Source organism: Drosophila subpulchrella, unplaced genomic scaffold (genome assembly GCF_014743375.2).
Source record: "Drosophila subpulchrella strain 33 F10 #4 breed RU33 unplaced genomic scaffold, RU_Dsub_v1.1 Primary Assembly Seq95, whole genome shotgun sequence".
Lineage (NCBI taxonomy): Eukaryota > Metazoa > Arthropoda > Insecta > Diptera > Drosophilidae > Drosophila > Drosophila subpulchrella.
The window spans coordinates 25,001-49,000 of NW_023665729.1; the positions used below are offsets into that span (position 1 = coordinate 25,001).

The 24,000-nt window shown below is 38.6% G+C and overlaps 3 non-coding genes and 1 pseudogene across 3 annotated transcripts in view; all 4 read right to left on the bottom strand.

Annotated features, from left to right (window-relative positions):
• Window positions 1-147, bottom strand: part of LOC119562784 — a 1,995-nt gene extending 1,848 nt beyond the window's left edge. The window contains exon 1 of the ribosomal RNA XR_005222028.1: window positions 1-147. This exon is cut by the window's left edge and continues 1,848 nt beyond it. This is a non-coding gene — a ribosomal RNA (small subunit ribosomal RNA).
• Window positions 148-13,070: 12,923 nt separating this feature from the next.
• Window positions 13,071-15,855, bottom strand: LOC119562795 (annotated as a pseudogene).
• A 401-nt stretch (window positions 15,856-16,256) lies between these two features.
• On the bottom strand, window positions 16,257-16,435 carry LOC119562797. The gene has a single exon (XR_005222036.1). It is a non-coding gene; the product is annotated as a 5.8S ribosomal RNA (ribosomal RNA).
• Window positions 16,436-17,094: 659 nt separating this feature from the next.
• LOC119562785 lies at window positions 17,095-19,089 on the bottom strand. The gene has a single exon (XR_005222029.1). It is a non-coding gene; the product is annotated as a small subunit ribosomal RNA (ribosomal RNA).
• Between the last annotated feature and the right edge of the window lie 4,911 nt (window positions 19,090-24,000).

A 24,000-nucleotide genomic window follows, 5' to 3' on the forward strand; every position in this document is an offset into this window, starting at 1 on the left:
AGTTATCCAAGTAACTGTTAACGATCTAAGGAACCATAACTGATATAATGAGCCTTTTGCGGTTTCACTTTTAATTCGTGTGTACTTAGACATGCATGGCTTAATCTTTGAGACAAGCATATAACTACTGGCAGGATCAACCAGAATAATGTTTTTATTCATATTTCATTCATATTTTTGAATAGAAATTAGCAATATAAATTTTATAGATTGTTTTCTATCGAATACGGCCATTTTTATATAGCATTCGTATACGTTTGTTGTTTTCACAATATATACTTGTTCCGCCACTAATAATAACAAGTTTTTTAATTATTGATGTTAAAAACACAATATTTTTTTTCGTAATACGTAATAATTTTCTTTATATTTGCATATTTCATTCTAAAATATCTTTTTTGTTCGACATACGTCATTATTGTATCCACACATGTACAATTTTTGTTTAACCAATATAAAATATTGAATTAAATCATTTGTATTTTGATGATAAATTTAAAATTTATCTGTATATATTCATATAAGACTCTTTGGTAATATATAATATAAAACCGAGCGCATATATGATATGTACGTTAGAAAAAATAATATATATATATATTATTTTCTTTTAATATAGGGACACCTCTTTTAATTTATCCCCGCAGGGAATTATCACATAACTCAGTATGTGATAATGGCAGACCAATATACATATATATCAAGATTATCAATACAAAATATATATCATTATTAGCCTGCCTCAATTGTAATTATTTATTTGGATTAACGATAAAGTTCGGAAACAATTTGTTATTCTATGTATAATAGAAACCTTGGCCTTTGTTTCAACATTATTATCTTTGGGCTTAAAATATTAACCGTGGAGCCAAGTCTCATATTCATAAATGAATAAAGAAACAAATTTGACGGATTAATATCTTCTCTACCGACAGACAGTATTTTGTCACGTCAATAGTAGATGGCCGGCCCATTGACCATCCTATAGTAGTTTTTGGACCCAATATCTTTAATTCGGGTATTTTCAATTGTCTTTGCCAATCAACCGTTTGGTACTCTCTCATATAATAAGAGAATACACATATAATTCCATTATATGGATATATCTTCATTATTTTATTTGCTACATCACCCTATAATAGTTTTTGAACCCGTCAACTTCAATTCGGGTATTTTCAATTGTCTTTGCCAACCATTTATATGGTATTCTCTATTATAATAAGAGAATACTAGTGTATATCCATTATATGGATATATCATCTTCATATTATTTGCTACACCACCCTATAGTAGTTTTTGAACCCATCATCTGCAATTCGGGTATTTTCAATTGTCTTTGCCAACCAACTATACGGTATTCTCTCTTATAATAAGAGAATACAAGTATATTTTCATTATATGGATATAATGCCATTTATTTTTCAATATCCATATAATTCATTTAGTTTTGTATGTACAAAACAAGTTTTCTTTATAGTATTGACAAAATCATATGTTTACGCATAACATAAGTTTTGACCAATACGAGGAGGGGCCCGCCAACGACCACCTCCCTATAGTAGTTTTTTACCCCACGCACTACTGCGTGCCTGTTTACAGTACTAGTGCCAGCTATCACTAGGTTTATATATCATGTTTCAGTGATATATGGGTAAATTCTACCATTTATTCTTATGTATATGGCATTTCTATGCCATATTTATACAATCCATTCATATCTTAATGTATATTTATTATATTATACATTATTATGCCTTATAGGTATTATACCTATAAGCCATATCCATACGATTCATTCACTAGTGCCGCCCCTCACTAGGTTTATAATTGTTATATCATTGATATACAATTTATTTCTATATATATGGCATTTATATGCCATATCCATACAATGCATTCACATTTCAATGTATATTTACTTGTTATACATTATTATGCCTTATAGGTATTATACCTATAAGCCATATCCATACGATTCACTTATATAAATATATGTATATTTTTCTATACATAATTTTTTTTTATTTTTGTATGGATTTCTATGCATATCCATAGTTTATATGGATATGCTTGGCGTTCTATATAGTATTGACAAATTCATATGCATAACATAAGTTTTGACCAATACGAGGAGGGGCCCGCCAACGACCACCTCCCTATAGTAGTTTTTTACCCCACGCACTATTGCGTGCCTGTTTACAGTACTAGTGCCAGCTATCACTAGGTTTATATATCGTGTTTCAGTGATATATGGGTAAATTCTACCATTTATTCTTATGTATATGGCATTTCTATGCCATATTTATACAATCCATTCATATCTTAATGTATATTTATTATATTATACATTATTATGCCTTATAGGTATTATACCTATAAGCCATATCCATACGATTCATTCACTAGTGCCGCCCCTCACTAGGTTTATAATTGTTATATCATTGATATACAATTTATTTCTATATATATGGCATTTATATGCCATATCCATACAATGCATTCACATTTCAATGTATATTTACTTGTTATACATTATTATGCCTTATAGGTATTATACCTATAAGCCATATCCATACGATTCACTTATATAAATATATGTATATTTTTTTCTATACATAATTTTTTTTTACTTTTGTATGGATTTCTATGCATATCCATAGTTTATATGGATATGCTTGGCGTTCTATATAGTATTGACAAATTCATATGCATAACATAAGTTTTGACCAATACGAGGAGGGGCCCGCCAACGACCACCTCCCTATAGTAGTTTTTTACCCCACGCACTATTGCGTGCCTGTTTACAGTACTAGTGCCAGCTATCACTAGGTTTATATATCGTGTTTCAGTGATATATGGGTAAATTCTACCATTTATTCTTATGTATATGGCATTTCTATGCCATATTTATACAATCCATTCATATCTTAATGTATATTTATTATATTATACATTATTATGCCTTATAGGTATTATACCTATAAGCCATATCCATACGATTCATTCACTAGTGCCGCCCCTCACTAGGTTTATAATTGTTATATCATTGATATACAATTTATTTCTATATATATGGCATTTATATGCCATATCCATACAATGCATTCACATTTCAATGTATATTTACTTGTTATACATTATTATGCCTTATAGGTATTATACCTATAAGCCATATCCATACGATTCACTTATATAAATATATGTATATTTTTCTATACATAATTTTTTTTTACTTTTGTATGGTTTTCTATGCATATCCATAGTTTATATGGATATGCTTGGCGTTCTATATAGTATTGACAAATTCATATGCATAACATAAGTTTTGACCAATACGAGGAGGGGCCCGCCAACGACCACCTCCCTATAGTAGTTTTTTACCCCACGCACTATTGCGTGCCTGTTTACAGTACTAGTGCCAGCTATCACTAGGTTTATATATCGTGTTTCAGTGATATATGGGTAAATTCTACCATTTATTCTTATGTATATGGCATTTCTATGCCATATTTATACAATCCATTCATATCTTAATGTATATTTATTATATTATACATTATTATGCCTTATAGGTATTATACCTATAAGCCATATCCATACGATTCATTCACTAGTGCCGCCCCTCACTAGGTTTATAATTGTTATATCATTGATATACAATTTATTTCTATATATATGGCATTTATATGCCATATCCATACAATGCATTCACATTTCAATGTATATTTACTTGTTATACATTATTATGCCTTATAGGTATTATACCTATAAGCCATATCCATACGATTCACTTATATAAATATATGTATATTTTTCTATACATAATTTTTTTTTACTTTTGTATGGTTTTCTATGCATATCCATAGTTTATATGGATATGCTTGGCGTTCTATATAGTATTGACAAATTCATATGCATAACATAAGTTTTGACCAATACGAGGAGGGGCCCGCCAACGACCACCTCCCTATAGTAGTTTTTTACCCCACGCACTATTGCGTGCCTGTTTACAGTACTAGTGCCAGCTATCACTAGGTTTATATATCGTGTTTCAGTGATATATGGGTAAATTCTACCATTTATTCTTATGTATATGGCATTTCTATGCCATATTTATACAATCCATTCATATCTTAATGTATATTTATTATATTATACATTATTATGCCTTATAGGTATTATACCTATAAGCCATATCCATACGATTCATTCACTAGTGCCGCCCCTCACTAGGTTTATAATTGTTATATCATTGATATACAATTTATTTCTATATATATGGCATTTATATGCCATATCCATACAATGCATTCACATTTCAATGTATATTTACTTGTTATACATTATTATGCCTTATAGGTATTATACCTATAAGCCATATCCATACGATTCACTTATATAAATATATGTATATTTTTCTATACATAATTTTTTTTTACTTTTGTATGGATTTCTATGCATATCCATAGTTTATATGGATATGCTTGGCGTTCTATATAGTATTGACAAATTCATATGCATAACATAAGTTTTGACCAATACGAGGAGGGGCCCGCCAACGACCACCTCCCTATAGTAGTTTTTTACCCCACGCACTATTGCGTGCATGTTTACAGTACTAGTGCCAGCTATCATTAGGTTTATATATCGTGTTTCAGTGATATATGGGTAAATTCTACCATTTATTCTTATGTATGTATATGGCATTTCTATGCCATATTTATATAATTCATTCATATCTTAATTTATATTTATTATATTATACATTATTATGCCTTATAGGTATTATACCTATAAGCCATATCCATACGATTCATATACTAGTGCAGCCCCTCACTAGGTTTATATATCTCATTTTAATTATATATTGGTAAATTCTATTATTTATTCTTGTGTATATGGCACTTATATGCCGCCATATCTATAAAAATGCATTTATATTTCAATGTATATTTTCTATATTATACATTATTATGCCTTAAAAAGTTATTATACCTACCATAAGGCGATATCCATACGATTCATTTATATAAAAGATATATGTATAATTTTCTATACATAATTTTTTTTTATGAATATATGGGTTTCCTAAGCATATCCATATAATACATTTAGTTTTATATGGATTAGATTGGTCTTCTTTATTGTATTGCCAAACTCATATTGATAAAATAAGTTTTGAACAATAAGAGGATCAGCCGCCAACCAACCAACCACTGCTACCATTGGAGGAACATATACTTACTTTTTATATGTCCTCTTACTTGAATGGTCCTCTCTTTACTTGAAAATTTCATTACCATAGGAATCTATTTATACATGGAATATGATTTCCACTACTTTTTCGCGTCACTAATAATTAATATGACGATACAGACTTGCTACCATAACATAAGTCTTGAACAATAATAGGAGCAGCCGCCAACCAACCACCAACCAACCAACCACTGCTACCATTGATAGTAATTTTATATGTCCTCTTTAGTTGAATTTCAATACCATAGGAATATTTATACATGGAATATGTTTTGCCACTACTTTTTCGCGTCACTAATAATATGACGATACAGTCTTGCTACCATAACATAAGTTTTGAACAATAAGAGGAGCAGACACACCAACCAACCAACCGCGCTGCTACCATTATATATACTTATATTTATATAAGTCCTCTTTACTTGAATGGCCTCTTTACTTGAATTTCAATACCATAGGAATATTTATTTATACATGGAATATGTTTTGCCACTACTTTTTCGCGTCACTAATAATATGACGATATAGACTTGCTACCATAACATAAGTTTTGAACAATAAGAGGAGCAGACACCAACCAACCAACCGCTGCTACCATTGAATGAACCATATATACAAACTTTTATATATGTCCTCTTTACTTGAATTTTAATACCATAGGAATATTTATACATGGAATATGTTTGCCACTTTATCATCGCGTCACTAATAAGATGACGATACATTTTGTTTGTTCAATATTTACTTATATATTGATGTTTCCAATTTAGGTCTTTTATATTTCTTCTTCCCTACCTTACACACCACAAACAAAGTGGCGTGCGATGCTGCAAGCAAGCATAATGATTATGCCCGCTTGCAACATCTTTATTATCGAATCATCAAGCAAAGGATAAGCTTCAGTGGATCGCAGTATGGCAGCTGCTCAACCACTTACAACACCTTGCCTGTTACAAAAGTCGTTTACAATTGATTCTAGGCTTTGTCATTGTATTAAATAATGCTTTTATATGTAACTAGCGCGGCATCAGGTGATCAAAGATCCTCCCAATTTACTATGTTACAAATTACATTGGCATCACATCCATTGTCGTTTATAAAGTAAATTATAAACTTTAAATGGTTTAGAAGCCATACAATGCAAATTGCCCCTTATTTATCATTGCAGTCCAGCACGGATACGACCTTAGAGGCGTTCAGGCATAATCCAACGGACGTAGCGTCATACCACTGTTCGCTCGAACAAGTATTGTGCCATTGGTCCGTACCTGCGGTTCCTCTCGTACTACGCAGGAATGCTGTCGCAACAACGTTTTGTCATTAGTAGGGTAAAACTAACCTGTCTCACGACGGTCTAAACCCAGCTCACGTTCCCTTGCATGGGTGAACAATCCAACGCTTGGTGAATTTTGCTTCACAATGATAGGAAGAGCCGACATCGAAGGATCAAAAAGCGACGTCGCTATGAACGCTTGGCCGCCACAAGCCAGTTATCCCTATGGTAACTTTTCTGACACCTCTTGTTAAAAACTCTTTAAACCAAAAGGATCGATAGGCCGAGCTTTTGCTGTCCCTGTGTGTACTGAACACCGAGATCAAGTCAGCATTTGCCCTTTTGCTCTATGTGTGGTTTCTGTCCGCACTGAGCTGGCCTTGGGACACCTCCGTTATTATTTGAGAGATGTACCGCCCCAGTCAAACTCCCTACCTGGCAATGTCCTTGAATTGGATCATACCTGAGTAATTGGAGTTATACCAAATTTTCAAATCAAAAATACATAAATGCACCGTTTTATTAAAGAATTTGTTTGCGATTATATAACAAACTCGTGATACTTTGATCAAGAAGCTTGCATCAAAACCCAATACCATAAGATATAATAAATATATCCGTATAATGGCTAGGAAATGATACACGTTCCATTTAATCAAGTAAGTAAGGAAACAATAAGAGTAGTGGTATTTCATTGGCGATACCAAACCGAAGTCTAATATCTCCCACTTATTCTACACCTCTTATGTCTCCTTACACTGCCAGATTAGAGTCAAGCTCAAAAGGGTCTTCTTTCCCCGCTAATTATTCCAAGCCCGTTCCCTTGGCTGTGGTTTCGCTAGATAGTAGATAGGGACAGGGGGGTGTGTCTCGGATCCCTCCGAACTTATTTTACGTGGCGTGTTCCACAATGAAGGGATTACAACCACGGCATTCTAATATACCCACAAGTGAGTATATAATGCACGGGTCTAGGTTAAGCGCCAGACCAACGCCCCGGACTAGAAGCTATAGCTATGTACATAGCAACCACCCCAGTAGCAATTCGAGTGCTTACTTGTCGGGCAAGCACTCCCCCTTGCGTAGGGGCGAGATCTATCTAAAATAGTAGATAGGGACAGGTGTGTCTCGGATCCCTCCGAATTTATTTTACGTGGCGTGTTCCACAATGAAGGGATTACAACCACGGCATTCTAATATACCCACAAGTGAGTATATAATGCACGGGTCTAGGTTAAGCGCCAGACCAACGCCCCGGACTAGAAGCTATAGCTATGTACATAGCATCCACCCCAGTAGCAATTCGAGTACTTACTTGTCGGGCAAGCACTCCCCCTTGCGTAGGGGCGAGATCTATCTAAAATCTCTACTGTTCTGTGGGTCACAGCACCCGAGTTGTATAACGCAACATCCACGTCGAGCCCGAGGACTCTACCCGCGATATAGGTGTCAACCACAGCCACCACGATACTCCCACAAGGGGGCCAACCTCAATGAGCAGCCTTGGAGCTGCTCAACCCGTGGTACCGAAATTACAGGCTCGGTGAGCCTCACCCCTTCAGCTCCGACAAGCTCGGATGGGGCAACCATTGCCATATTAGTCGCCTCCTACGACAAGCTATGGCAGGCTGTGGCAGTATTCTTCGCCGCTACCACACGGCAAAAGAGGTGTGGGACTAACGTCCCGGCGCCTGTGGTTCCTCCCTCGTCGCATCCATCCTTCGCCTCGAGAAGGCAGCATCGGCAAAAACTCCTAGGAGACGCATCCGTTCTGGGGTCTCGACTACTCCCGCGACGATCCATCTTCCCTGGTCTCGAACGACTCCAAGGGCATCCAGGTCCCGCAAATCGTTGTACAGGCGGCATTCACACAGTATGTGGCGCCAGTCCTCTCTTGCCACGCCACATGAGCATGCGGTCGTGGTGCTGAGGGTCCTGCCTTGCAGAAATGCGTTCATCGACCCGTGTCCTGTCAGCAAGAATCCGGCTTTGAGGGTAAAGACAAAGTCTTTCCTCTTGTAGACGAACGCTGCCTCTGGGAAAAACTCGCGAGTCACGGAGCCGTGTTCCGCGCGATCCCATCTGAGTTGCCACTCATTTAGCAGACGTTCGTCTAGCAGCGCCATCTTAGCTTTCCAGTCCAACACGGACAGGTCCTGTCCGTGGAGCCAGTCGCTCTCATCCAGGGGGACATCCTTCCTCAGCTTGAACTTCACGGCGATCCTGTGAGCATCCAGATCCATTGGAGGAGCACCAGCAAGCACCTGCAGTGCCACCGTGGACACTGTGCGGCATACCGGTAGGCATCCTAAAAGGATGGACCTCTGGCACGAGGTGAGGAGTTTAAGGGACTTGCCCCTACTCGCCGCCTTGTACCAGACCGAGGCACCAAAGAGTGCACAGGGGACCATGAGTCCGCTGTAAATCGTCCTCTTAGCACGGGAGCTGAGCCCCCAATCGACTCGAAGCACCCGCGCTAGTCCTCCGGCAACTCCAGCCAGCCGATCTCTGAGAGCAGAGATATGCGGGAGAAAACTCAACCGCTCGCCGACTAAGATGCCAAGGTACCGGCATTTGGTGACGTAAGGCAGGCTTGCTCCAGCAAACCGTACCGTCGGTCTCCTCGTGCGTGAAAGCTGTCCTTTCAGCAACATTATTGCCGTCTTGCTGGTTGACACACTCACTCCAACCTCAGCTCCCCAGGCTCCCACGATGTCCATCAACTGCTCGCCCTTCCGCTCCAGATCGGCACGGGAATTCCCGTCGACGAAAAGCAGAAGATCATCTGCAAACGCGCTCAGAGCACAATGTGGCTCCAAGCGCTGAAGCAGCACATCCATCAGTAAATTCCAAATAAATGGACCACTGACGGACCCTTGCGGGCAGCCCCGTGTAACCGCAACTGTGGCTGCTTCATACCTGCTGATGATGCTTGCGCTACGGCCGGAAAAATAGCTTTTCCACAAGTCGATTTCTCGACAGCCTACGTCGACAAGCCGATCCAGCACCGCACTCCACTCCACGTTGTCGAAGGCTCCCTTGAAATCGACAAAGATTCCAAGGACCCTCCTCTCGCGACTGTTGGCGACGGTGTTTTTGGCGTGCATCCACGCATCCTCCACGCAGCGTCCAGGCCTGAATCCGAATTGCCATCTGCAGCCATCCGGTAGCACATCCTTCAGCCGATTCACCATGATTCCCTCAAGCGCCTTTCCGAACACTGGTAAAAGGCATATGCCGCGATAAGAGGCAGGATCGCTCCTGTCCTTATCTGGCCCCTTTACCAGCGGTATCACTCTCGGGTGCTTCCACTCGGCCGGAAAGTATCCTTCCGAGATGCACCGAGAGTACAGCTTCGTCAGGTGCTGAGGGATGGCACGCCATACCTCCTTGACAATACCGCCCGTGATGCCATCCATACCCGGCGATCGCCGGCTTCTCAGCCTCGCGACGCTGGTTGCCACCTCGAAGGCTTCGAGGATCGGTGGGGCACCAGGGGGTATGTCTTCTCGTGTCGTCGACTCCGCAGCAGGGAAAAAGTTGCGGAGGAGCACACTTGCGCAGTCGTGCCAAGTTACGGAAAGCGCGCCGTTCGACCGGAGACATCCGAGATCGGCTGTCTTCTTCCGGCCTCGGCATATTCGGTATACGTGCCCCCATGGATCATCCTTGTGCCGTCCCACGAAGTCCCGCCAGTTTTGCTCCTTTGTCGTCAAGATAAGCTTCTTGTACTGGCCTGAGGCAAATCTCAGTCCAGCGGCAAGTTGCTCAGCATCGTCGGTGCCACTCCGGCGAGCTGCCTGCAGCCTACGCCTCAGTCTCCGAACCTCTTGGCGCTTGGTACTCAGCTCAGGATTCCACCATATTACGTTTCCCCTCGCTGCAGGTATCCTGCGCCCTATCACCCTGTCGCACACATCGTGTACGATGGAGCGAAGGGCAGACACATGGTCGTCCAACGGCGATTCCTCCAGTTCCTCGAGACTCTGTGCTGCACTCCTTAACTCTACACTGAATCTTCGCCAACTTGCATTGGAGAGCTTCCATTGCGGTACCGGAGCTAGGCTCTCAACGGTACTGCTCGGATCTGGAGTAACCTCAACAGTGATAATGTTGTGGTCACTCAGCTCCCAGAAGTCAACTCTCCAATCGTAGGTTGCCCATACTCGCGCCGCTTCGTTGGCGAAGGTCACGTCGATATCACTTCTAGAGCGGTGATTATCGAACGTGAACACCTGGCTGGCCGTATTCAGTACACTGGCACCGCTTGCGATTATCCACTCGTTCATGAGCTGTCCCCGTTCGCGGTTCAGGCGGTCTCCAGAGTTGTCTGGGGATTTGCTGAACCACATAGGGGAGACTGCGTTAGCATCAAGTCCGAGGATTGTCGGTGTTCTGCTAGCTAATAGCAGAACCGTATCCAGGTAGTCAGTGTAGGGCTCCAGAGCAGCTAGATGCTGGCAGTATACGGAGGCCAGAAAGATTGTGCCATATCTTCCTGTGACACTCACGCACACTCCGTAGTCCGTCGTCAAAGCCTCGATGGGCATGCAGATGGCAGATGGGTCGTCCACGATGATGGCAGCTTTCTTCCTCCTATCGGCGAATATCCTCATTCCTCCAGGCAGTCCAGTGAGTCGCTTGCCAGCGTCCACGTAGGGCTCCTGGACTAGTGCGAACAGGTGGCCAGCATCTCTCATCTGCTTGGCAAGCTCGATGACAGCGCAACGGCCTCGACCACAATTCGCTTGGATGAAGCTAAACATTATCAATGTCTAGCTTGCACCCTGGCTAGCAGCGCGCCGTATATCGGGCAGCCACCCGAGAGCATATAATGCCCCGAGGGCATACCCTTGTGACGGCAGTTGCGGCAGTCCACCGCATTTCTGCACTTCGCCGCGACGTGGTCGTTCTGTCCGCACTGGCGGCAGACCTGCTTCTCTCGGGCGTACCGACACTCATTGACCTTGTGGTCAAAGCCAAGGCATCGGTGGCACGCGTAGGTTCGCACCTGAGAGCGGCAGCGGTAGGAAAACCACTTAATATATACTCTCCCGCCCTCGAGAACGGCCAGCGCCTGGTCGTCTACCTCCAGCGTCACATTGATTGTGGCACCGTCAGCAGCTGACCAGGGCTTGGTCGCCAGGACAACCGCCTTCTGGAACTCCTTGAGGCTCATCTCTTCGAAGTTCTTCTCCCTGAGCTCCATCATAAACTCGTCCGGTCCCACGGAGGTGTCCACATCCTGGACCGTAACACGCGGCTTCGCAGCGGTGTTCCTCGACACCTTCAGGCCCACCTCGGCGAACTTTGCGGAGGCGACGACCTTCGTCATCTCCGCCTGCGAAGGCGTGCGAATGATCGCGCCGGCCCGCTTCAGCTCACGCACCTCGTGTACTCGTACGCCCAGAGCGGGCGCTACCTCCTTGCGGATCTTCTCAGCGATTTGCCTGCCTGACAGGGCCGGGTCGTCGCACGCAACGACAGCCGACCATGTCTCCCGAATCTTCCGCGGTGCGGGTACGGGGGCAAGGGGGGCAACAGGGGCAGCAGGTGAGGCGACTAGGTGCGCGCCTCTAGCAGCGGTGGCTGCATATGAGGCGGCCGAGGCGACCGGTGTCTGCCTCTTCAAGCGATCCTCCAGCACTCCGATGCGGATCAGCAGGGCTCCGACGACCTCCTCGTAGCGGTTTGCCAACAACTGCGTCTTAATGCTCACGGTAGGGCTCGCTACGTGGGACATCCTCAGGATATCCGCACGGATGTCGCCCATCTCGGCAGCAACGGCTCCGTTTCCCCTCCATTCCCTGTCCGAGAAGGATTTCTCTACGCTGGCTGGCACGACGAAGGTCCCTCCATCAGCAGCGGCTGCGACTGCGGCAGCGTCGGCGGGGGCAGCGGCGGGGGCAGCGGCGGGGGCAGCGGCTGCGGCAGCGGCTGCGGCAGCGGCAGCGGCTGCGACTGCGGCAGCGTCAGCGGCGGGGGCAGCGGCGGGGGCAGCGGCAAAGGCGTCGGCAGGGGCAGCGGCGGTTGCATCCAGCGCCAACACTTTGCACCTCGAGGCCTCCCTCAGCGGCGCTTTGTTGCGCTTGCCTCTGGCGCGCCCTCTGCCCGAGCTGCTTCCACGGCTGCTCGCACTTTCGCTCCCGGACTCGTCGACCACCATTTTTGGTGGCGCCATCTGCCGGTTATCGGCCTTACTAAGTAAGCTCTTTGATATTCGAGACTTACCCCTTCCTATCAGCTGGTTCTCAAAAGCTCGGTCAGCTGATCAGCTGATCCAAGTTCAGCGGAGACACAAACCACACAGCTGTGGGCGACAAAATGTGCCTAAATTAGGCAAACGCCTCTCTCGAGAGAGCGCCTCTCTCGCGACACACGTGTCTTAATGGAAAATTTCCAAAAAGAAAAACGCGAATATCGCCCGATTTCCGCAGAATTTCAAACGGAAAACACACGCACTGTGTTCGCAAGCACGAAACACGAATTTTCGCACTATTTTCAACAATGTACCTGTTGTTTTACTGCCTAAATGCGCTTTACTCGCGGAGCGTACGGAAAAACACGTCTGTTCTCGCGAGCAACCAAACACCGACTGTAGTAGATAGGGACAGTAGGAATCTCGTTAATCCATTCATGCGCGTCACTAATTAGATGACGAGGCATTTGGCTACCTTAAGAGAGTCATAGTTACTCCCGCCGTTGACCCGCGCTTACTTGAATTTCTTCACTTTGACATTCAGAGCACTGGGCAGAAATCACATTGTGTCAACACCCGCTAGGGCCATCACAATGCTTTGTTTTAATTAGACAGTCGGATTCCCCAAGTCCGTGCCAGTTCTGAATTGATTGTTAATTGATAATCGTTATAATTAATAAGAACTAATTGGTTTAACCCAATTAGTATTCTTAAAAATTTTAGCAAGAAAGTTCCACAATTGGCTACGTAACTAAACTATCCGGGGAACAAGTGACCAACATAAATGCCAGACACTCTATTTACCCAGAACGAGCACATAAACCATGTTATTGTTTCCCAATCAAGCCCGACTATCTCAATCTTCAGAGCCAATCCTTATCCCGAAGTTACGGATCTAATTTGCCGACTTCCCTTACCTACATTATTCTATCGACTAGAGACTCTTCACCTTGGAGACCAGCTGCGGATATTGGTACGGCCTGTTGAGAAGTTTGCGTGTCCCCACCATAAATTTTCAAGGTCCGAGGAGAAAATATCGACACAACAGTATATGTCATGCTCTTCTAGCCCATCTACCATATCTCTCTGCGAAAGACTTCCATGGTAGTACGGCTATAAAACAGAAAAGAAAACTCTTCCGATATCTCTCGACGGCTTCTTTATGGTCGTTCCTGTTGCCAGGATGAGCACGAGGCCCATATTTAATAACAAACGGATACTCAACAGGTTACGGAATTGGAACCGTATTCCCTTTCGTTCAAAATTATTCAAGTATATTAATTAGCTTGATTTATATAATATAATTATATTTGTATGGCATTTGTGTTTTACTTGAAAATTTTCGGCTTTCGCCTTGAACTTAGGACCGACTAACTCGTGATCAACCACTGTTCACACGAAACCCTTCTCCACTTCAGTCCTCCAAGGTCTCATTCGATTATTTGCTACTACCACCAAGATCTGTACCAATGGCAGCTCCATGCAGGCTTACGCCAAACACTTCTACGCATACCATTGTACCTTCCTACTCACTAAAGTTTCAAAATTTATATCACAAGTAATATAAATCATCTACTTTAGCGGTAATGTATAGGTATACAACTTAAGCGCCATCCATTTTAAGGGCTAGTTGCTTCGGCAGGTGAGTTGTTACACACTCCTTAGCGGATTTCGACTTCCATGATCACCGTCCTGCTGTTTTAAGCAACCAACGCCTTTCATGGTATCTGCATGAGTTGTTAATTTGGGCACCGTAACATTACGTTTGGTTCATCCCACAGCGCCAGTTCTGCTTACCAAAAGTGGCCCACTGGGCACATTATATCATAACCTTGAACTTCATATCAAGAAAGTTAAGGTTCTTACCCATTTAAAGTTTGAGAATAGGTTAAGATCGTTTCGACCCTAAGGCCTCTAATCATTCGCTTTACCAGATAAGATTATTTTATATAACATTAAAATGCACCAGCTATCCTGAGGGAAACTTCGGAAGGAACCAGCTACTAGATGGTTCGATTGGTCTTTCGCCCCTATACTCAATTCTGACAATCGATTTGCACGTCAGAACTGTTTCGGTCTTCCATCAGGGTTTCCCCTGACTTCAACCTGATCAAGTATAGTTCACCATCTTTCGGGTCACAGCATATATGCTCAAGGTACGTTCCAGTTAGAGGCATAAATAATATAAATATCATTATACATAACTATATAGAACGCCCCGGGATTGTGTTAATTAGCTATAAATAGTTAAAAAACTAATCCCATTATTAGTCAAGTTAATTACGCTATTAGGTTTATATCCCAATAACTTGCACATATGTTAGACTCCTTGGTCCGTGTTTCAAGACGGGTCCCGAAGGTATCCTGAATCTTTCGCATTGTTAATCATACAAGTGCATATAATAAACACAAAAATCAATGATAATTATGCCATTATATAATTCCGAAAAATTAACGCACTGTATTCATATAAATCTATCAGCACTTTATCAAATTAATAACATTTATTCTGTGTTAAAATGCAAGCAAATTAATTTGAATAAACTATAAGTTATATTTTATGATAAATTTTGTATGCTAATAGATTACAATGTCCTTATATGGAAAAAATGCACACTATTATCATAATATTGTTTAAATATTACAATTTTAATGATGAATTTTCCATAACGGATATTCAGGTTCATCGGGCTTAACCTCTAAGCAGTTTCACGTACTGTTTAACTCTCTATTCAGAGTTCTTTTCAACTTTCCCTCACGGTACTTGTTTACTATCGGTCTCATGGTTATATTTAGTTTTAGATGGAGTTTACCACCCACTTAGTGCTGCACTATCAAGCAACACGACTCTTTGGAAACATCATCTAGTAATCATTAACGTTATACGGGCCTGGCACCCTCTATGGGTAAATGGCCTCATTTAAGAAGGACTTAAATCGTTAATTTCTCATACTAGAATATTGACGCTCCATACACTGCATCTCACATTTGCCATATAGACAAAGTGACTTAGTGCTGAACTGATTTCTTTTCGCTCGCCGCTACTAAGAAAATCCTGGTTAGTTTCTTTTCCTCCCCTAATTAATATGCTTAAATTCAGGGGGTAGTCCCATATGAGTTGAGGTTGTGTATAACTTTTTTTGCAATTAATTCTTTATATATAATGATAAAACATTTTATTAAATTCGTTATATATTTTATATATTTGTATGGCATTTGTTTGGTCTAACGAATCAACGAAGAATAATAATATTGTCAACGGCTTTCTATTTACTAATCTTTAATAAGAGACAATTCTAGATAAATTTTTTATGCTAGACATTTCTCAGTATTATTTGATTGAAAAAGAAAATATTTCTCTTCGTTTTTCACATTCAAATTATTTACTAATGTGAGATAATGTTTTTCATATATTTGTTAATATTATGAATAATATAATAATTAAATTATTATTATCCAATAATATACCATATGCTTATAAAATTTCATTATAAAATTTATATAAACAACTTAATTAGCATAGTCTTACAACCCTCAACCATATGTAGTCCAAGCAGCACTATAAAATTAATTAAAGTACATAACAGCATGGACTGCGATATGCGTTCAAAATGTCGATGTTCATGTGTCCTGCAGTTCACACGATGACGCACAGTTTGCTGCGTTCTTCATCGACCCATGAGCCGAGTGATCCACCGCTTAGAGTTTTATATATTGGTTTGGTAATTTTGTCATATATGTTTTTATTGAAAGAAATTAAAAATACACCATTTTACTGGCATATATCAATTCCTTCAATAAATTGATTTTTATACCTAAAACGAATGCTGCGAAATGTCTTAGTTTCATATAACCAATAATATATCAAGTATTTTTTAAATGGCATTTACGGTATTAATACTTTTTTTTAGCGATATATATTGAAATTTATATAAAACATTAACCTGTAATAATCAGGTACAACATTGTACATTTTAGGTTGTTGCATTATCCAATGTATGCGCATAACTGAGATGAACAATACATATCGCAACGCGTGTATATTATGGTCCATATACACACAGTGTTTTATTAATTAATTGCATTTAATATACAATATAATAATAATATTAAATAAATTTAATAATTTCGATTTGCTTGTTCGAATTTGTTATTTGTTTGCTTTTGCTTATTTATTTATCTCTTATTTAATGCAATAATATATTTATTATTACAATTATTATTTCGATTTGCTTGTTCGAAATTTTATATTTGATCTATAAAAGATCATATTTTTGGCAATTTATATTTTATTTGTATTACTATAATATATTATATTATTATAATAAAAACAAATTTTTTTATTAACGGTAAGGATATTAAACAATAATGATCCTTCCGCAGGTTCACCTACGGAAACCTTGTTACGACTTTTACTTCCTCTAAATAATCAAGTTCGGTCAACTTTTGCGAAACAACCGTAACACACAAGGCGTCACAGTGATCACGTCCGGAGACCTCACTAAATAATTCAATCGGTAGTAGCGACGGGCGGTGTGTACAAAGGGCAGGGACGTAATCAATGCGAGTTAATGACTCACACTTACTGGGAATTCCAAGTTCATGTGAACAGTTTCAGTTCACAATCCCAAGCATGAAAGTGGTTCAGCGGTTTACCCGGACCTCTCGGTCTAGGAAATACACGTTGATACTTTCATTGTAGCGCGCGTGCAGCCCAGGACATCTAAGGGCATCACAGACCTGTTATTGCTCAATCTCATTATTGCTAGACGCAATTTGTCCATTTAAGAAGCTAGTGTCCTTATAATGGGACAAACCAACAGGTACGGCTCCACTTATATAAACACATTCAAACACAATAAACATTTTACTGCCACCATGAATGAAGGCTATATAAGCTTCAACACCATAATCCTGAAGATATCTATTTAATATATTTGAGTCTCGTTCGTTATCGGAATTAACCAGACAAATCACTCCACGAACTAAGAACGGCCATGCACCACCACCCATAGATTCGAGAAAGAGCTATCAATCTGTCTTACACACTTATGTTCGGACCTGGTAAGTTTTCCCGTGTTGAGTCAAATTAAGCCGCAGGCTCCACTCCTGGTGGTGCCCTTCCGTCAATTCCTTTAAGTTTCAGCTTTGCAACCATACTTCCCCCGGAGCCCAAAAGCTTTGGTTTCCCGGGAAGCGACTGAGAGAGCCATAAAAGTAGCTACACCCAATTGCTAGCTGGCATCGTTTATGGTTAGAACTAGGGCGGTATCTGATCGCCTTCGAACCTCTAACTTTCGTTCTTGATTAATGAAAACATCTTTGGCAAATGCTTTCGCTTAAGTTAGTCTTACGACGGTCCAAGAATTTCACCTCTCGCGTCGTAATACTAATGCCCCCAAACTGCTTCTATTAATCATTACCTCTTGATCTGAAAACCAATGAAAGCAGAACAGAGGTCTTATTTCATTATCCCATGCACAGAATATTCAGGCATTTGAAGCCTGCTTTAAGCACTCTAATTTGTTCAAAGTAATTGTACCGGCCCACAATAACACTCGTTTAAGAGCACTAATGCAGGTTTTTAAATAGGAGGAACATATGAAAAAATACAAGTATCTAAGCACATGTAAGAACTCCACCGGTAATACGCTTACATACATAAAGGTATAGTACTAACCACAATTGTAAGTTGTACTACCCGTATGAAGCACAAGTTCAACTACGAACGTTTTAACCGCAACAACTTTAATATACGCTATTGGAGCTGGAATTACCGCGGCTGCTGGCACCAGACTTGCCCTCCAATTGGTCCTTGTTAAAGGATTTAAAGTGTACTCATTCCAATTACAGGGCCTCGGATATGAGTCCTGTATTGTTATTTTTCGTCACTACCTCCCCGAGCTGGGAGTGGGTAATTTACGCGCCTGCTGCCTTCCTTAGATGTGGTAGCCGTTTCTCAGGCTCCCTCTCCGGAATCGAACCCTGATTCCCCGTTACCCGTTGCAACCATGGTAGTCCTAGATACTACCATCAAAAGTTGATAGGGCAGACATTTGAAAGATCTGTCGTCGGTACAAGACCATACGATCTGCATGTTATCTAGAGTTCAACCAATATAACGATCTTGCGATCGCTTGGTTTTAGCCTAATAAAAGCACATGTCCCATAAGGTTCATGTTTTAATTGCATGTATTAGCTCTAGAATTACCACAGTTATCCAAGTAACTGTTAACGATCTAAGGAACCATAACTGATATAATGAGCCTTTTGCGGTTTCACTTTTAATTCGTGTGTACTTAGACATGCATGGCTTAATCTTTGAGACAAGCATATAACTACTGGCAGGATCAACCAGAATAATGTTTTTATTCATATTTCATTCATATTTTTGAATAGAAATTAGCAATATAAATTTTATAGATTGTTTTCTATCGAATACGGCCATTTTTATATAGCATTCGTATACGTTTGTTGTTTTCACAATATATACTTGTTCCGCCACTAATAATAACAAGTTTTTTAATTATTGATGTTAAAAACACAATATTTTTTTTCGTAATACGTAATAATTTTCTTTATATTTGCATATTTCATTCTAAAATATCTTTTTTGTTCGACATACGTCATTATTGTATCCACACATGTACAATTTTTGTTTAACCAATATAAAATATTGAATTAAATCATTTGTATTTTGATGATAAATTTAAAATTTATCTGTATATATTCATATAAGACTCTTTGGTAATATATAATATAAAACCGAGCGCATATATGATATGTACGTTAGAAAAAATAATATATATATATATTATTTTCTTTTAATATAGGGACACCTCTTTTAATTTATCCCCGCAGGGAATTATCACATAACTCAGTATGTGATAATGGCAGACCAATATACATATATATCAAGATTATCAATACAAAATATATATCATTATTAGCCTGCCTCAATTGTAATTATTTATTTGGATTAACGATAAAGTTCGGAAACAATTTGTTATTCTATGTATAATAGAAACCTTGGCCTTTGTTTCAACATTATTATCTTTGGGCTTAAAATATTAACCGTGGAGCCAAGTCTCATATTCATAAATGAATAAAGAAACAAATTTGACGGATTAATATCTTCTCTACCGACAGACAGTATTTTGTCACGTCAATAGTAGATGGCCGGCCCATTGACCATCCTATAGTAGTTTTTGGACCCAATATCTTTAATTCGGGTATTTTCAATTGTCTTTGCCAATCAACCGTTTGGTACTCTCTCATATAATAAGAGAATACACATATAATTCCATTATATGGATATATCTTCATTATTTTATTTGCTACATCACCCTATAATAGTTTTTGAACCCGTCAACTTCAATTCGGGTATTTTCAATTGTCTTTGCCAACCATTTATATGGTATTCTCTATTATAATAAGAGAATACTAGTGTATATCCATTATATGGATATATCATCTTCATATTATTTGCTACACCACCCTATAGTAGTTTTTGAACCCATCATCTGCAATTCGGGTATTTTCAATTGTCTTTGCCAACCAACTATACGGTATTCTCTCTTATAATAAGAGAATACAAGTATATTTTCATTATATGGATATAATGCCATTTATTTTTCAATATCCATATAATTCATTTAGTTTTGTATGTACAAAACAAGTTTTCTTTATAGTATTGACAAAATCATATGTTTACGCATAACATAAGTTTTGACCAATACGAGGAGGGGCCCGCCAACGACCACCTCCCTATAGTAGTTTTTTACCCCACGCACTACTGCGTGCCTGTTTACAGTACTAGTGCCAGCTATCACTAGGTTTATATATCATGTTTCAGTGATATATGGGTAAATTCTACCATTTATTCTTATGTATATGGCATTTCTATGCCATATTTATACAATCCATTCATATCTTAATGTATATTTATTATATTATACATTATTATGCCTTATAGGTATTATACCTATAAGCCATATCCATACGATTCATTCACTAGTGCCGCCCCTCACTAGGTTTATAATTGTTATATCATTGATATACAATTTATTTCTATATATATGGCATTTATATGCCATATCCATACAATGCATTCACATTTCAATGTATATTTACTTGTTATACATTATTATGCCTTATAGGTATTATACCTATAAGCCATATCCATACGATTCACTTATATAAATATATGTATATTTTTCTATACATAATTTTTTTTTACTTTTGTATGGTTTTCTATGCATATCCATAGTTTATATGGATATGCTTGGCGTTCTATATAGTATTGACAAATTCATATGCATAACATAAGTTTTGACCAATACGAGGAGGGGCCCGCCAACGACCACCTCCCTATAGTAGTTTTTTACCCCACGCACTATTGCGTGCCTGTTTACAGTACTAGTGCCAGCTATCACTAGGTTTATATATCGTGTTTCAGTGATATATGGGTAAATTCTACCATTTATTCTTATGTATATGGCATTTCTATGCCATATTTATACAATCCATTCATATCTTAATGTATATTTATTATATTATACATTATTATGCCTTATAGGTATTATACCTATAAGCCATATCCATACGATTCATTCACTAGTGCCGCCCCTCACTAGGTTTATAATTGTTATATCATTGATATACAATTTATTTCTATATATATGGCATTTATATGCCATATCCATACAATGCATTCACATTTCAATGTATATTTACTTGTTATACATTATTATGCCTTATAGGTATTATACCTATAAGCCATATCCATACGATTCACTTATATAAATATATGTATATTTTTCTATACATAATTTTTTTTTACTTTTGTATGGTTTTCTATGCATATCCATAGTTTATATGGATATGCTTGGCGTTCTATATAGTATTGACAAATTCATATGCATAACATAAGTTTTGACCAATACGAGGAGGGGCCCGCCAACGACCACCTCCCTATAGTAGTTTTTTACCCCACGCACTATTGCGTGCCTGTTTACAGTACTAGTGCCAGCTATCACTAGGTTTATATATCGTGTTTCAGTGATATATGGGTAAATTCTACCATTTATTCTTATGTATATGGCATTTCTATGCCATATTTATACAATCCATTCATATCTTAATGTATATTTATTATATTATACATTATTATGCCTTATAGGTATTATACCTATAAGCCATATCCATACGATTCATTCACTAGTGCCGCCCCTCACTAGGTTTATAATTGTTATATCATTGATATACAATTTATTTCTATATATATGGCATTTATATGCCATATCCATACAATGCATTCACATTTCAATGTATATTTACTTGTTATACATTATTATGCCTTATAGGTATTATACCTATAAGCCATATCCATACGATTCACTTATATAAATATATGTATATTTTTCTATACATAATTTTTTTTTACTTTTGTATGGTTTTCTATGCATATCCATAGTTTATATGGATATGCTTGGCGTTCTATATAGTATTGACAAATTCATATGCATAACATAAGTTTTGACCAATACGAGGAGGGGCCCGCCAACGACCACCTCCCTATAGTAGTTTTTTACCCCACGCACTATTGCGTGCCTGTTTACAGTACTAGTGCCAGCTATCACTAGGTTTATATATCGTGTTTCAGTGATATATGGGTAAATTCTACCATTTATTCTTATGTATATGGCATTTCTATGCCATATTTATACAATCCATTCATATCTTAATGTATATTTATTATATTATACATTATTATGCCTTATAGGTATTATACCTATAAGCCATATCCATACGATTCATTCACTAGTGCCGCCCCTCACTAGGTTTATAATTGTTATATCATTGATATACAATTTATTTCTATATATATGGCATTTATATGCCATATCCATACAATGCATTCACATTTCAATGTATATTTACTTGTTATACATTATTATGCCTTATAGGTATTATACCTATAAGCCATATCCATACGATTCACTTATATAAATATATGTATATTTTTCTATACATAATTTTTTTTTACTTTTGTATGGATTTCTATGCATATCCATAGTTTATATGGATATGCTTGGCGTTCTATATAGTATTGACAAATTCATATGCATAACATAAGTTTTGACCAATACGAGGAGGGGCCCGCCAACGACCACCTCCCTATAGTAGTTTTTTACCCCACGCACTATTGCGTGCCTGTTTACAGTACTAGTGCCAGCTATCACTAGGTTTATATATCGTGTTTCAGTGATATATGGGTAAATTCTACCATTTATTCTTATGTATATGGCATTTCTATGCCATATTTATACAATCCATTCATATCTTAATGTATATTTATTATATTATACATTATTATGCCTTATAGGTATTATACCTATAAGCCATATCCATACGATTCATTCACTAGTGCCGCCCCTCACTAGGTTTATAATTGTTATATCATTGATATACAATTTATTTCTATATATATGGCATTTATATGCCATATCCATACAATGCATTCACATTTCAATGTATATTTACTTGTTATACATTATTATGCCTTATAGGTATTATACCTATAAGCCATATCCATACGATTCACTTATATAAATATATGTATATTTTTCTATACATAATTTTTTTTTTACTTTTGTATGGATTTCTATGCATATCCATAGTTTATATGGATATGCTTGGCGTTCTATATAGTATTGACAAATTCATATGCATAACATAAGTTTTGACCAATACGAGGAGGGGCCCGCCAACGACCACCTCCCTATAGTAGTTTTTTACCCCACGCACTATTGCGTGCATGTTTACAGTACTAGTGCCAGCTATCATTAGGTTTATATATCGTGTTTCAGTGATATATGGGTAAATTCTACCATTTATTCTTATGTATGTATATGGCATTTCTATGCCATATTTATATAATTCATTCATATCTTAATTTATATTTATTATATTATACATTATTATGCCTTATAGGTATTATACCTATAAGCCATATCCATACGATTCATATACTAGTGCAGCCCCTCACTAGGTTTATATATCTCATTTTAATTATATATTGGTAAATTCTATTATTTATTCTTGTGTATATGGCACTTATATGCCGCCATATCTATAAAAATGCATTTATATTTCAATGTATATTTTCTATATTATACATTATTATGCCTTAAAAAGTTATTATACCTACCATAAGGCGATATCCATACGATTCATTTATATAAAAGATATATGTATAATTTTCTATACA